The sequence below is a fragment of the Apium graveolens genome, chromosome 1, assembly GCF_009905375.1.
Source record: "Apium graveolens cultivar Ventura chromosome 1, ASM990537v1, whole genome shotgun sequence".
NCBI lineage: Eukaryota > Viridiplantae > Streptophyta > Magnoliopsida > Apiales > Apiaceae > Apium > Apium graveolens.
The window spans coordinates 38,368,777-38,385,510 of NC_133647.1; the positions used below are offsets into that span (position 1 = coordinate 38,368,777).

Genomic DNA, 16,734 nt, shown 5'->3' on the forward strand with positions numbered 1-16,734 from the left:
ACCTTTGCTTTAGTTGTTAAAATCTTTTCTCATATTTCTCTGTCCATTCAAACTTCTTAGTCTTACGAGTAAGCCGCTTCAAAGGGGCTACTATCTTTACAAACTTGAATGAACCTCCGGTAGTGACCGGCCAATCCTACCTCTGGTAGTCGACCTAACCATGGTCATCAATTCATCAGTGGTCCTTTATTCATTCTTGTCAGGATCCTCCATGGGATCCTCCTCAGCAACTATCCCTTCTAGGACAACATCCTCAATCGCTACATCCTCAATATCAACATCATCCGGTCCTACGTTAGGACGCTCTATCGGATCCACAATCCGATCTCCAATTAGTAAAACATCATCGCGTTGTTACTCCTCAACCTCAGGGTTCGGTGTCCCGCTACCATATACGATAACGAACTACGCTTCTATCACGATATTTATAAGGGTTCCCGTAAGGGTTTTAACTGTCAGTACTACATTAGGTAGCCCGACTATGAACTTGGCAAGAGTTCTTATTATCTTAGTGAACTTATTATCTTAACGCCACATCATCTCTGAGGTTTATAATGCTTAGCTCTGATACCACTTCTGTAACACCCCCAAATCCGGGGTCGCGGATCCGGGTTGTCACGAGTTCCATTTCCCTTAATAACACCCAATCTTAATACACAATCAACTACTCTGTACTGTGACCCCACAATAAACACACACACCACAAGTTATAGTCTCAGAGATGAATATCCAAAAATAATCACAAGTCGTTTTATTCCACAATTATATGTCAATACACCTTAAAAAGGTTTCTGAATAAATTTACATTTCTTTGCCATTATTACAATTCATAAATATACATAATCTGGTACATCAAAAGTTGAAAGCCTAGCCTATTGGTAGTTCCTACCTCAGCTACAGCGACATCAACGCCTATAGGAAACTGCGGAACATTTCCTATCCGCTCGCGAATTGGGAGCTTGGTCCTGTTCATCTTGTCTATCTGATGTTGTGTGATGAAAGAAGAAAGCAAGGGTGAGCAACAAGCCCACCAAAATAATATGTATAGTGATTTACAATATATGAGCATTCTCATAGTACTCATGAAAGTCTTGGTCAAGAAGAAATGAACCAAGTTGATATCTTAACGTGACCAAGTCACAAAATATTCAGTATATATGTATATATACTTTTCAAAATCTTGGAAGTCCTCTTCCATGTATAATATACACAAAGTTCCAGTTTATAACTGTATAAAAAAATATCGTTGCAAGGTGATCTCATATATCTAATCTTGTCTCAACGTTTTTCTGAAAGTCTTTGTCATGCATAAGATAATCATTTACTAGATATAAGTTTAAAAGATGAAGTTACAAGATACTCCAATATACTTATATCTTTTCCAAATACTACTTGAACTACCACCGTTCAAGTTATAATTAGTTTCAAAAGTTCATCACACTGATGAGACTACAAGATAAGACTTGAATAGATTCAATCTTTGAAATATTTTGAAGGAAATGAAGTTCTGATATACTTCATTAAGTTCCGATATATATATACACCTATATATATACATACGTTTCCTGAAAACCTCTGTCATGTAAAGTATGAACAGAATTGCAATATCCAATAAATTTGGAAAGGAAAGAATTTTGGCATAAACCTGATATCTTGCTGATCAGGCAAAGATACCAATAAGTAACCTTTTCTACTAGTAGATGGACGAATTCCCCACTGGTCATCACCCTGGTCGCAATAGGACCTTATGCTGGACTGCCACTCAGCCACTTATACATTTCATGGACTCCCACTGAGCCACTTACACTATCATGGATGCCCACTGAGCCCATGTTGCTTATGCCGACTCGATAGATGGACTTACTTCCCGAACGTTGGGTAAGTAATCAATTCATTTACCAAAACTGCAACCTTGTTGCGAATATAAAATACACCATAGAGCCGGATCCCTCAGGTTTTGAGCGAGTATTTAAATCCCCTTTTTAAAAGGAAGATCTTAAATATAAAAATGAGTTTTGGGATCCGCTCTAACTTTAAAAATCATTTTGAAGACTCGAAAACACTTTAAGGAGTGTTTGGAGTAATGCTGATTTAATGAAGTAAATCAGTCCCAATATATTTAGAAAATGTCTGAATATTATTATTTAAATAATATTCCCATAAAGAATAATCTTTATACAAATAATTGAAGTAGAAGTTGTAAGACTTATACTTGAAATGAGTATTAAATAACCAAAGATATACTTATACGAAAGTACTATCTTTATTTGAATAATCGAAAATAAGTTTGATTATCGAAATATTATTCTTTAATAAAATAAAGAATATTATTAAATAATAAGCGGAGTCATAATACCTCGAATGAATATTATAAATGATATTCATTAAATAAAATAACGGAGTCATACATCCTCAAATGAATATTCAATTAATAATCATTAATAATATAACTGAGTCATAAGCCCTCGAATGAATATTCGAAATAATATTCAATAATAAAATAAAGGAGTCATAAGTCCTCGGATGAATATTCGAAATAATATTCAATAATAAAATAAAGGAGTCATAAGTCCTCGGATGAATATTCGAAATAATATTCAATAATAAAATAAAGTTAAAGTTATCGAATAAACCTTATTCGATTAATAGTTTTGAAAACTATAACCATATATATATAAAATATATATATTATACTCGGGAACATCGACTCCCGGTTTAGAAGTATGTTCACCTTTTGATCCCCTATACTAAGGGTAAACTCAATACCGCTTATCTCTAGCATAGGTATTATGCAACTGTAAGCATTTTAACCAACAGATATATAATCCAAGAATATGAAACAGGCATGCATATATACCATATCACATGCTACAATATATCGCAAGAATTTGCTAATAACAAATATGCATTTATCGCAAGATCATGCATATACACATATACATCACAACAACAGTATAACGGGTAGAAAACTTGCCTGAGCGACTGGGGGTTACGAATGGCTCGGGACGAGTCTGGTAACCTATAAGTAACAAGTAAGTTGGAATTAAACCAAAGTCACTTGTAAATCTATACTCTAACCAACTCAGACTCTAACGCTCGTTTTGCGCTTATTGCTTCTCTTAAGTCACTCGAGTACCCTCGGCTCCACCATTTTTAATAATTTAACCATTACGAGTTTTAAGGCAATTCCTTCGCGAGTGTCTTACCAACTGCCTATTACACCTTACATAAATGTTTCATACTTCAATTAGTCCTTTAAGGTCTTTAACCTATGTTTCAAAGTAAGGCGAGGGGTAAGGGTTCGTTCACGAAACGTCGTTACTTAAAACGGCCGTTTCTCCTAAACCGTCCATCGGAATCAAACGAACCACATATCAAAACGAAGCTCGTAACATGAACTATATAAACATGGCAATGGTGAAAACCTAGAAGGGAGTTCTCGGGTCCTAATGTTATGAACAAAAGCAGTCTAAAGTAAATCGGACATTACGACGGCTATGTTTACGCGATTTCCCAATTTTATACCATTCCAATTCAACACCAAACCATCACCAATCAACCCACAATCACAACCCAATCAAAACTCCATCCATACTTTATCATAACAGCCCCAACAACTCAACATTAACAATTTATACTATTCTTTATCATGAATTTAAACTACACTTAAGTTCATTAATCAACAACCAAGATTTACAACTCCAAAAACATCCCAAAACCAACTAATCTCTACATACACAACCATCAAGCCTCTCATGAACTATAACACTCATATTATGCTCTTAAAATTCAATAACAAAGCTTGGTTAAGAGATTATACCTTCCTTGAAGCTTCTTAACACAACACAAGAGCTTTGAATGCCTAAAGAACCTTGATCCTTGCTTGTATAACTTTAAACTTTCATAAAAATTCAAGAAAACTAAAGTTATTTTTTGAAAGTTACTATTCACCATCTTCTTCCTTGAATTAATGGAAGAGATTGTGAAGGAATTAGAAGCTTAAACTTATAGGACATCCATATCTATGTACAAGGAACCTTAGATAATTACCTTGTGATTTAACAATGCTTGGAACTTGATTTTTGATTTTTCTTCCTTTGAAAAGAAGAAAAAGCCGAGAGCAATGTTGAAGAAATAAAAAATTTTGTGTTTGCTTTGATTTGTTTTGGCTAGCTAGGTTGTTTTGGTTTTGTTTTTGGTTAATTACCTTTCTAACCTTGAACTTTGTGTGGTTTACAATCATCCAACAATTCCTTCCCTTTTGTCATGCTTATGTCACCTTGCATATGTCATAATGCTTCCACTTGTCCACACCTTGTGATTTGATGATGTCACAATCCTTGGCTTCTTGTACAAGCTTGTCTCTTGGTCACTTATTTGTTTTACGGTTCACTTATCTTTCGTTCTCGTTTATCGTTTGAGAGATCATATCCGGGATCTTATTACTTGGGTTCCCTTAACCTTTCTCAATACATTATATTCCTTTCATGATCCTCTCTTATAATCCTTTAATTTAAATCCTTTTTATCCTGTTACCTTATACTCAATTCTTTCTGTATCTAGTGGATTTCCGGGAAAAATCAAAGTGTTCGGAATTGGATTCTGACGATCTTTGCATACACTTATATGTCATATAGAGTGCCAATAAAATCTCAGAATATCCATAAAAGAACCCCTACCTAGTGTGGCATGAAAAGTTTTCTCATTCAGTAAAAACACTATTCATAAGGGTTTCAAAAATTTTCCAAAAATTGGGGATATTACAGTTCAGGTTGAGAAAGCTGAGCTAGTAGGCTTCTTTAGGGATAATTTAAGTTTGTAAAAGTTTGTAATAATGTTTAATACTCAGTTTGAGTTTGAAATAGTTGGGATTTGAACGGTTTGTAATATATTAGTGTGTGTGGCTTGTGTGCATAATTTAACCTGTTGCAGTCCGTGGTGGTTGGTAAGTAGGGTCACTGCATATATTATTATTATCTTTATTATTGTTATAAGCAGGTTATAAATAAGGTGTGTGTGTGGACCCCAAACTTCTGACCCGGGTTTGGAGGGCGCCACATAATCTGTTATAGTATATATATATATATGTTTTCTTGCTGTACCTATACTGTGGTGGCACGGAAAAGGAACGGCACGGGAAAAGAGATGGAGGCTCGCTGTTCGTTAAAGTCAGAGTATGGCGGCAGCGGTTCAATAATAAAAAAAAGGCTGAAGTCTGAACAGGGCAAAGGAGCGCGCGTCTAACGTGCGCGCGTGGGGCACACGCACTCGTGTCACGTGCGGCGCGTGTCAGACACGCGTGGGTCAATGGTCAGCGTAGTGCTGACGTCATGCTGACGTCATCAGATGACGTCATGCTGACGTCAGCCCAGGGTTTTGGGCGCGTGAAGCACGTGTGCGCGTGGGGGCGCGTGGAAGACATTCAGACACGCACCTGACAGCGTGTGCGCGTGGACACGCATGGCAAATCTTCTCCGGGCGCGTGAGGGCGCGTGAGGGGGTCAGAATGGGGCGTGCTTGGTGCCGTTAGATTCGTTTTTTCGAGACGCATCTAATGGTATATTATATGATATTTTCTGAAATAGTTTCGAATTGTTTATAGCTAACATTAGTGTTTTAAAGTTGTTTTTGACTGTTTTAATTGCTTTTAAATGCCTCATGTGATACATAGAGATGTATAATGCTTAGACCAATATGCTACATGATGTAACATGCCTACCTCGACGTTTATTCATGCTTATATATGTGATATATGCTTAGTTTGTCATGCGATGATAGATTTAGGTGAACTTGATTAACGTAAGGCGTTTGTTAGACAATCTAGTATAGTGAAATTGTTTCATGACCTTAATATAAATATTATGAATACGATCATGAGATTCTTATGTTTATGAAACACGTAATTGAATATGAATTTTCAATATTGAGAGAAAGGATGATTCTGTCAACAACAGATTTCTATCTGTAAGAAAGGGTTATTAAGTGACGCCTCTTGACAATGCTCCACCCGATCTGGGAATCATCTGATTATCGATTATTGATTTGAAATATTTAATTTAAAAGGAAGAATCTCTTTATAATATGATTATGATTGTGACGTAATATAATCCCTCTAAAATGAAATAATATCAAGTAGTAATTGGCCAATGACACAACGGGCTTGTGCCGGTCATAGCCTTCCAACATAGTAGAAAGTGGTTCTTATTTTTAAATCATTATCGTTTCGTGCTACAACCGAGGGCTTTGATTTCGAAATAAGAAATACTTGTCTATTACATAGAGATGTGTACATTAAATTAGAATCTAAAGGTCGTTACGTGCTACAGCCGTGGGCCGTTGGAGACTGATTCAATTGTACGAAATGTTGGGTTAGACTTGACTTAGAATATTGAGTTTGTCGTGCCACAGCCGTGACTCAATTATTCAAGAGGCTAAAGTAATATTAGGGAATAATATAAGATGTAATTGACAAGAGTTGTCTGCCTATTGAACATCACATGACGTTTCGTGCTATAGCCGAGGTTGTGTGATGGAATGTAGGATCCCTATTCCCACTAGCATTATGAATGCTTAATTTTCACTTAGGGGGTTGAATAAATTAGATAAACTAGTGGGAGACACTTATGAATAAAGATCCGATTCATATAGTATTTTGAAATAAAATTGAATATTTGCTAAGTGTTGTTATGTGTTTATCATTTACAGATTTACTATATTCGTCATGTCTTCTGCACTATCACTCCGGAGCATACTAGATGTTCACAAGTTGACGGGTCCTAATTTAGCTGTTTGTTTTCACTATAACAAGTTGGGGCACTAGAAGAGGAACTGCAAGGTTTACCTTGCAGAATTGAAGAAGAAAAAGGGTAGTAAGACTACCGCTTCTGATTCAGGCATGTTCATGATCGAAGTTAATATGTCACTAGGTCAAATTTCTACTTGGGTATTAGATACTGCCTGTGGGTCTCATATTTGCAATTCGTTGCAAGGACTGAAGGGAAGTAGGACTCTTGAAAAAGATGAGATGATTCTACGTATGGGCAATGGAGCAAGGGTTGCGGCCATATCTGTAGGATCATTTAGTTTACATATGCCTACGGGCAAGACTATTATTTTGAATAATTGTTATTACGTTCCCTCTATTGTGAGGAATATTGTTTCTATTCCTATGTTAGATTTGGATGGTTTTTCATTTATTATTAAGAATAATGAATGTTCTATCCTTAGAGATAATGTTCTTTATGAACATGGTATTTTAAATAATGGTCTGTATGTATGTGACGTAGAGCATGATTTACTTCAGATTGAACAAACTAATAAAAGAAAACGAGATGATGAAAATCTGACCTATTTATGGCACTGTAGGCTAGGTCATATTAGTGAAAATAGACTGCGGGCATTGCATAAGGAAGGGTTACTTGACCCCTTTGATTTTGAATCATATCCTACATGCGAATCTTGTCTATTGGGTAAAATGACCAAATCTCCATTTAGTGGACATGGAGAGAGGGCTGCAGATTTGCTAGGATTGGTACACACAGATGTATGTGGACCAATGTCTACGCAAGCCATGGGTGGATTTTCATACTTCATTACTTTCATAGATGATAGATCTAGATTCGGATATGTGTATTTGATGAAACACAAGTCTGAAGCCTTTGAAAAGTTCAAAGAATATAAGTATGAAGTGGAGAAACAAACCAAACAAAGTATTATAACTCTTCGATCAGATCGAGGTGGTGAATACTTGAATGGAGAGTTTCTAGATTATCTCAAAGAAAATGGTATAGTCTCCCAGTGGACTCCTCCATATACTCCAGAGTTGAATGGGGTATCTGAAAGGAGAAATCGAACTTTGTTAGACATGGTTCGGTCCATGATGAGCTATGTGAATCTTCCAATATTCCTATGGGGTTATGCATTGGAAACCTCAGCATATTTACTGAATAAGGTGCCTTCCAAATCTGTTCCTCAAACTCCATATGAGATATGGAAAGAAAGGAAACCGAGTCTTAAACACGTTAAGATTTGGGGCTGTCCAGCTTATGTCAAGAAAGTTGACCCAGATAAGCTGGAATCTCGATCCGTAAAATGTAATTTTGTGGGATATCCTAAAGAGACTTTGGGGTATTACTTTTACACCGATCATCAAGTGTTTGTCTCCAGACATGCAACCTTCTTGGAAAAGCAGTTTATCCTTGAAGGAAACAGTGGGAGCAAAATTGAACTTGATGAAGTTCAAGAAGCACAAACTACAATGGATCAAGTGGAAACACCTGTTCAGACTGAACAACCTTCTGTGCAACAGCCCATTCGTAGGACAGGGAGAGTGTCTCGCCAACCTGAGAGGTATTATGGCCTTTTCATTGAGAATGGCAATGAGTTGTCAATCATTGATGATGACGACCCTGTGACCTATAATGAGGCTATGAGTAGTGTTGACTCAGAGAAATGGCATAGTGCCATGAAATCCAAAATGGAATCTATGTATACCAACCAAGTATGGACTCTGGTTGAGGTGCCTGAAGGTGTTAAGCCTATTGGGTGCAAGTGGGTATACAAGAGAAAGATTGGAGCAGATGGCCAGGTGGAGACCTATAAGGCCAGGCTCGTGGCAAAAGGATTCAAACAAAGGCAAGGGATTGACTTTGATGAAACTTTTTCGCCTGTAGCCCTGTTAAAATCAATTTGGATTTTGCTTGCGATTGCTGCTTACTACGACTATGAGATCTGGCAAATGGACGTGAAAACGGCCTTCCTCAATGGGGAACTTGAGGAGGAAGTGTATATGACACAGCCAGAGGGTTTTCTTTCCAAGGGAAATGAACACCTAGTGTGTAAGCTGCTGCGAACCATATATGGTTTAAGGCAAGCTTCTCATAGATGGAACATCCGTTTTGATGAGTGTTAGGGCGAAAACACGCGCTAATATTCACGCAAGTATACGCGTTCGCAAGTAGTATAAGATATAAATCAGATTCCTTCCCACAGAGACTTGTTTAGGTTAAGTTCAATTTATGCACCTATGCAACAATGTATGGTTATCGCTCAATGCTAAGACAAATAACAAATTGGGTTTTTATTAAACTAAGAGATTATACTAAATAACATTAACTAAGAGAATTGAGATTGAATTACTATATATAACAAACATGGGATCCTAACTTCATTACTACTTCATTCAATATCCTTTTCGTTCTTAACCTTAACATGTGATGGTGATGACACTAATCAGATAACACGAAACTGATAAATGCCAACTTTCGTTGCACGAGTACCATTCTACCAGACATCCATAAAAGAGATAGAAGCTGAATAGGCACCAATTATATTGAGACCCTATATGTCTATAGAATTTGATAACATAACGGTTTAAGCACAAGTTATCTATCATGATTACATAGGGCAAGTCAAACAGTTAGAGTTACCTACGAATCTTGCATACACATACATGAACCTATGCTAGCATGGCAAGTTCTAAACCTCTATATTCACTGTCGCTTCAATAGAGATTAACACACTATCTTATATGTTAGTTACGCATAAAAGACGAATAAGCACAACCAATACTAGGATATCATACAATCACCACACACCAAGATATCGAAACAATTAATTATTGAAATCCATAAGTAAATCCGCTAGAACCCCATGATAACGATTAGCCCATAATCGAACTCATCGTCACCATGGGTTCCAATGAAAGCATGGTATAAACAAGGTCTTAATAAACTGAATAATAATTAAAGTACGAATAAACGAGATCTAGGTTCAACAAGAACGAAAACGAGCATCCAAAGTTACAACTAATTCAAAGAATCACAAATTGAAAAACAAGATCTTCTTTTTCGGAGTTGTTCTGTGCTTCTAGGTCTTCTCCTTGGTATCCCAATCTTCCCGGATGATGAAAACCCTTTTTTTAAGTATATATACGCCCCTAGTGGACCTGGACCCTTAAAATCGTCAAATTCCACTCAAAAAAGGCTTTTTCAGCGAAATCAGCGACCAGCCGCGTCCTGAGCGGGCGCTCAGCTCTGCTGAGCGGGCGCTCAGCTACTGACTGGGAAAATATTTTGATGAATCTTGTTTTGACCATAACTTGAGTTCTACTCGTCAGAATTAGGCGATTCAACTGCCCACGCGAAGCTATTAAGATTCTCTACAACTTGACAATGGCCTTGGCTTCCAATTCTGATCACTTTACATCATATTTCCTTTAAAAGCTCTTTTCTTCTTATAACTGATACCTGAAATGTAATAACACAAAAACACATCAAAATACCAACAACTTGAGTCCAAAACACCAATTTAAGCTTGTAATAAAGCGTTCTAAGTGGATATAAAATCCACTTATCATACCCACAAACTTGAATCGATGTTTGTCCTCAAGCATATACAGACTCAAAACTACAAAACAAACCTAATGCATGAATGCAACTACGTGAATGCAACTAAATGATAATGCAATCGATCCCCTCAGAATAACCATAACCAAATGAATAAGCCAATGCCTCTAAGAATGCAATGACTTTAAACAGAGCTCGAATAAATCCCACAAACCAACTCACAAACCAGAAATATGCGTGTGTGAATGCTTAACATATATACTCTCGATACTAGATCAATAAGCATAACTTATCTATCATCGAAACAATCAAAAGTTTATAAACAGAATTGACAATAAACGCATTATGACTCACAACACCTCCTTTCTACTAGAGTTATACAAGGATTCACACTATTCTTGATCGTGCAATAAATGAGGTCCCAAAAGACTTATACAATAATACCCATGTAGCGAGCGTTAGGTTAGCGGATCCTAGACTATAAAAGCCTTAGGTCACTAGGCACAAAGTCCCCTAGAACTTAATAACTCGAGTATTAAAGAGCTCACTCTTGATAAATTATGCATAAACACATACTTTTTTATTTCTTTTTTTTCTTTTTTTTTCTCTTTTCTTTTTTTTCAACAATTTCTGAATGAGTGCGTTTCGCTCCACCTCATTCAACCCTAGACTACTCATAAAAATATGAGCCGGCTACTAGCCATTTGACACCTAGCCTTACAACAACTAGCAATGAAATCCAAGTTTTTCTCCTGATAAAAAGAATCAGTGTTTTTACGTCACTACGAGAATATCATAAATTCTAAATATAACCAAGTGATTAAATCTCAACAACAAACAAGTATGATCATGATCTAGATCAAAAGCAACCCTATAAGACTTTGTGAAAATATTTGTTTCTGGCATGCAAATCAATTCATTAGGACTTAAACATCCCTCTATTCGTCATCACCACACTCAAATCAACATCAACTTATCAAATATCATAGTTCATCTTAAGGGATCATGCTAAATATGCATGCAAATGCAACTATATGAAATTACATAAAAATAAACAAATATGTCCTAAATGAACAGTCATACAAAAATATGAATGAACTACAACTAAACATGCAACATGAATCTAATAAATCTATATGGAAACACACTACTAATCCTTACATTATCACCCCCAAACTTAAAATTTTCAATGTCCTCATTGAAGGTAATAATAAGGATTTCAGGCATACCTAGTCATCGAAAAGATCACCCTCTTCAGGTGGAGGATCAGGTGGCCAATCAACCTCGCCACCAGTGTCTCGAACAACAGTACCGAAAGCATGTGTCAAATCTGCAGCAAAATGACGGTGAATGTCGTGCATGGCCTCCATACGCCTAGTCACTCGCTTGTACTCCTCATCACCAACACCAGTCCTATCAACTACCTGCTGCACATGAGAAGAACCCTCTGTAGGCATTGGAATATCCGTCCAGCCACTCTTTACATCATCAAAAATATATCCCAACCCCTTATCATGGGGTGCACCTAAGAATGAATAACTCAAGTGGTTTGGTAGTGGGTGAAGCTCAAGTATGGAAACATCTTCAATAGACGGCTCAAGACGGTCTTAAGAAAATTTCAGCTCTGCTAACCCAAGAGAATCGAATGGCAAATCCAACTTCCTCTTCCACAGAGGTGCATTCAAAACCTGCATTTGCTCTACTTTAAAGCAATCCTCTTTAGCTGTGGGTAACTTTATTTCCTTGAACACATTAAAAGTGACCTTTTGATCGTAAACCTTCATCGAAAGCTCTCCTTTTTGCAAATTGATCATAGTTCGGCCTGTAGCCAAGAATGGTCTTCCCAAGATAATGGGAATCTTCTTATCTTCCTCAAAATCAAGAATTACAAAGTCAGCAGGGAAGAAGAGTTTATCCACCTTGACCAAAACATCCTCCACTATACCTCGTGGATAAGCGATGGAACGGTCAGCTAGTTGCAATGACATGTATGTTGGTTTCGGATCAGGCAGACCAAGCTTCTTGAAGATAGATAAGGGCATCAGATTGATGCTAGCTTCTAAATCACATAAACACTTGTCGAACGACAAGTTCCCGATGGTGCAAGGAATAGTGAAGCTTCCAGGATCTTTAAGCTTCAGAGGCAACTTCTGTTGCAGCACAACACTGCATTCCTCCGTGAGAGAAACGGTCTCTAAGTCATCAAGATTCACTTTTCGAGAGAGAATACCTTTCATAAACCTCGCATAGCTAGGCATCTGTTCAAGAGCTTCAGCGAAAGGTATGTTGATATGAAGTTTCTTGAACACCTCCAGAAACTTAGCAAATTGCTTATCCAGCTTTTTCTTCTGCAGCTTCTTAGGAAAAGGAGGTGGAGGATAGGTCTGTTTCTCCCCTATATTACCCTCAGGAGGAGTGTGTTCCACAGTAGTCTTTCTTGGTTCCACCTCTACTTCCTTCTGCACATCTTCTTCAGCCAAAACTTCAGATTCTGGAACTTGAGACTTTTCAGGCTCTTCGTCTTGCTGAATTTGGGGGCTTGCAACCTTTCCAGACCTTAAGGTGATGGCATTCACCTGTTCTTCAACTTCCCTCTTGCCTGGATTGGCTTCTGTATCACTAGGAAGCGTTCCTGGTGGTCAATTCAATAAGGCATTAGCAATTTTCCCTATTTGGTTCTCCAGAATCTTGATAGAAATAGCTTGGCTTTGGCATATAAGAGCCTGGTTTTTACATATAAGCCGCAACTCCTCCAATTCAGATTTTTCAATCGAAGATAGTTCTGCATCATGATTTTGTTGTTGAATTTGGAGTTGTTGTTTTGGTGCAATTTGTTGCTGAAAACCAGGAGGGTTGAATAGCTTATTTCCAAACTGCTCGAACGGCTGTTGCATAGCAGTCTGATTGTTGCTCCAGCTGAAGTTAGGATGATTCCAGTTGTCAGGATGATCAGTGGCAGGAACTGGCTGCTGCGATCTCTGAAAGTTGCTCACAAACTGAGCTGAGTCACTAGATATAGCGCATTGCTCTGTCGTATGCGGATCTGCACACAACTCACAAATACTAATTATCTGTTTAACACCATAGTTAGCCAGAGAATCGATCTTCATAGACAACGCCTTTAGTTGAGCAGTGATACCCGTAGATGTATCCACTTCAAGAACTCCTGCGACCTTGCCCTGTGGCAATCTCTGGGCTGGATACTGATATTCATTAGCAGCCATCAGTTCAATTAGATCATAAGCTTCCTCATAGCTCTTTGCCCATAATGCTCCACCTGCTGCTGTATCGAGCATGGGTCTGGACTGTGCTCCCAACCCATTGTAGAAATAAGTGATGATCATCCAATCAGGAATTCCATAATGAGGACACTTCCTAAGCATCTCCTTGTAGCGCTCCCAAGCTTCACATAGCGATTCTCCCGTTTGCTGCGCAAATTGAGTAATAGCGTTCCTGAGTGCAGCTGTCTTCGCCATAGGGAAGAATTTAGTAAGAAACTTCTGAGCAAGATCTTCCCAAGTAGTAATCGAACCAGCTGGTAGAGAGTGTAACCAGCTCTTAGCCTTATCCTTCAGAGAGAATGGGAACAGTCTCATCTTCACAGCATCTTCAGAAACACCATTGAACCTGAAGGTGTGATGCCCTCCAAACCCGGGGTCTAGATTTGGGGGTCACTTGTCACTAAATTATAATAAAATAATCACAGCGGAATAATATAATAAATACGACCCCTTTACCTGCACTGGATCGATCACAGGTTATAGTATGGAACAGGCACTACTACAAATCAAGTGTTATTACAAACCATAAGTCTAATTAGTTTTACAGATTATTCAAATTTTATTACAAACCTCTAGACTATCCAAGCGTCCCAAAATAGTCTACCTGGAATACACACCACTATTTATAAGCACTCGACTTCTGACCAAACCTGGATCTCAAGCTTGCTCTGGCTTAGCTGAAAGATTAGATTGATAAACAAGTATGAGCGAAAGAAATGCTCAGCAAGCAATATAAAATGTACTTGAAATGATAAACCACATTCCAATAATAACTGAACAAAAGAATAAAAGCAGTAATATTTGATCATTAATAAAAGCTTCACAAATTATCAACAATAAACGATAACTTTTAGATTGGAATCTAACTCCGACGGACGTACTATCACATGCTGATCAGCCCGTGTGATAGCACAAGGTCATGATTCATAGAAACATGTCCCCAAAATACGAGTACTCAATTAAAAAGGCAATATACCTGCCTGTGGCAAAAATGGTGTCATAATATTTCATATAACACGTAGAAATAGCCCTCCGCTGGACCGTCCGTCCCGGTCACTTACGCATTCATCCAATCCATAAAACATTTTGATCAAAGGAGCCGAATCAAAGGACATCCTTAACCATATAACTCCCCATTTCTCATGGTCCAGAGTTATCTCAACCATCGATGGTGAAATAACTAGAACAATTAGTTATTCGCTAATCTCAATTCAATATTCCACTATATAGAGTAATGTATAGCAAAATATAAAACGTTTAACTATTCTGAACTTAGAATAGTATGGAAATCGAAAGAATAAAGTTCAGAGTCAATATCAATTGAATGATAAATGAAGATATAGGTACTTGCATAATATGATTCGAATTAAACGTCACTTGAACAATAAGTGAAGTTAGGGGTACTTGCCTGGTATGCTCAATAACCTCTTACTTTAACTCTGCTTCTAACTGATGGCTACTATCTTCGTCTAACACTTGATTGCACTCCTTGCTACTTGATTCTATAAACAAAAGGACTATCTTAATTGACATAACTAAACTCAATCGACGTAACTATACGTCTTGACATCTACCCGATCGTTTATAACTAGCATGGCATTTTAAAACTGTAACAGATAGCATGTATATCACGTATCACGTAATCATGGTATTCGTATAGCACGTACTCACATATTTCATATAATACATAAGTCCAATCATTAAAAGATACGTCTCAATGCATTCAGAATGAAAATTAGGTCAATATTAGCATTTACCCATTAAATACCGACTTAAACTGATACACAAATCAAATGACATTGCAATATAAAAGAAATTAGGTCTCAAAAGTATTTTTATTGGAAGCGCAATATTTTTCTGAGTCTGTACGCGTTCGTTTCGTATTAAACGGACGAACGATTTAATTATTATGAATAAAATAAGAAATAAATAGATTTAAATCAATTAATAATAATATTAATTGATTTTTAAATACCAAAATATAATTTTTAAAACCTTAAAATAATTTTTAGAAATTATTCGAATTAATTATAAATAATTTATATTTATTTAACTATTTATAAATAAAATTAATTGATTAATTGATTTTTAATCAATTAATTAAATTCATAAATAATTAACTAAAATGAATTATAAATAATTAAATCAAATTATATTTTTGAAAATAATTAAAGAAAATAATTTTTAGAATTTAAAATAATCAAATACATAATTTTTAGAATTTAAAATAATTATTAAATGATTTCTGAAATTAAAGAAAATAACTTTTCAGAAAATAGCAAATAAATTTTGAAAATAAATAAAACAGAAAAAAATCCCATAAACAGGTTTTTGGATTTGGTCTCCTCCTTCGCAGGATCTACAGGCGGGGTCAGCTGGCAGAGAAACGAAGAACACGGCCGGAATTGAAGAACATGCCGCCGGATTCTGGAAATTCCAGAAAACGGCCGACGACCTTCAACTTTCCGGCCAAGTCCCAATCTCGGCCAAAATCACATAGTTCAATCCGTTTTTCAAGCCAAATCGATCCAAAACATCTTCTCTGACCCATACTAACATCAGTTCATCCAAAATCATCCGGAAAAATCATTTTCCGTTCAAAATCCGAGCAAAACTCGAAATAATCCGGCGAAAACTCGAACTCACCAAATACTCACTCAAAAATCAAGTTTTACATACCAAAATAAAGCTCACGATGTCTACAATCCGATACAACAATCAAAACAACCAGAATCAACACATATTAACCGGAAAATCAAATTAAAAATTCGGTGAAACCAAAAACTCGGTTATAACATTCTGGGACTAGAACAATTCAACCAAATACTCAAATCGATTCTAAAGATCATTCTAAAACTACTGGTAACATCCAAATCAACCAAAAATCATCACAAATAGAAAAAACGATTTCAAGAACAAAAATATAAAAAATCGATTTTAATCATCAGCTCACCTCAGTTTGTGATTTTGGTACCAAAAGATCCGTCTCTTCGAGAGGATTGGAGTGATTACAAGAGCGTTAACAGAGGTTCAGTAAATCTCTCAAAATCAAGGGATTTGTGTCAAGAACAAGATTATACCCCCAAACTTTGTTCTTGCCTAATTCT

General features: G+C 36.7%; 1 non-coding gene across 1 annotated transcript; it reads left to right on the forward strand.

Moving 5' to 3' along the window:
* The first annotated feature begins 13,700 nt into the window (after nucleotides 1–13,700).
* Nucleotides 13,701–13,807, forward strand: LOC141680748 (small nucleolar RNA R71). The gene has a single exon (XR_012558406.1). It is a non-coding gene; the product is annotated as a small nucleolar RNA R71 (small nucleolar RNA).
* Nucleotides 13,808–16,734: the final 2,927 nt, after the last annotated feature.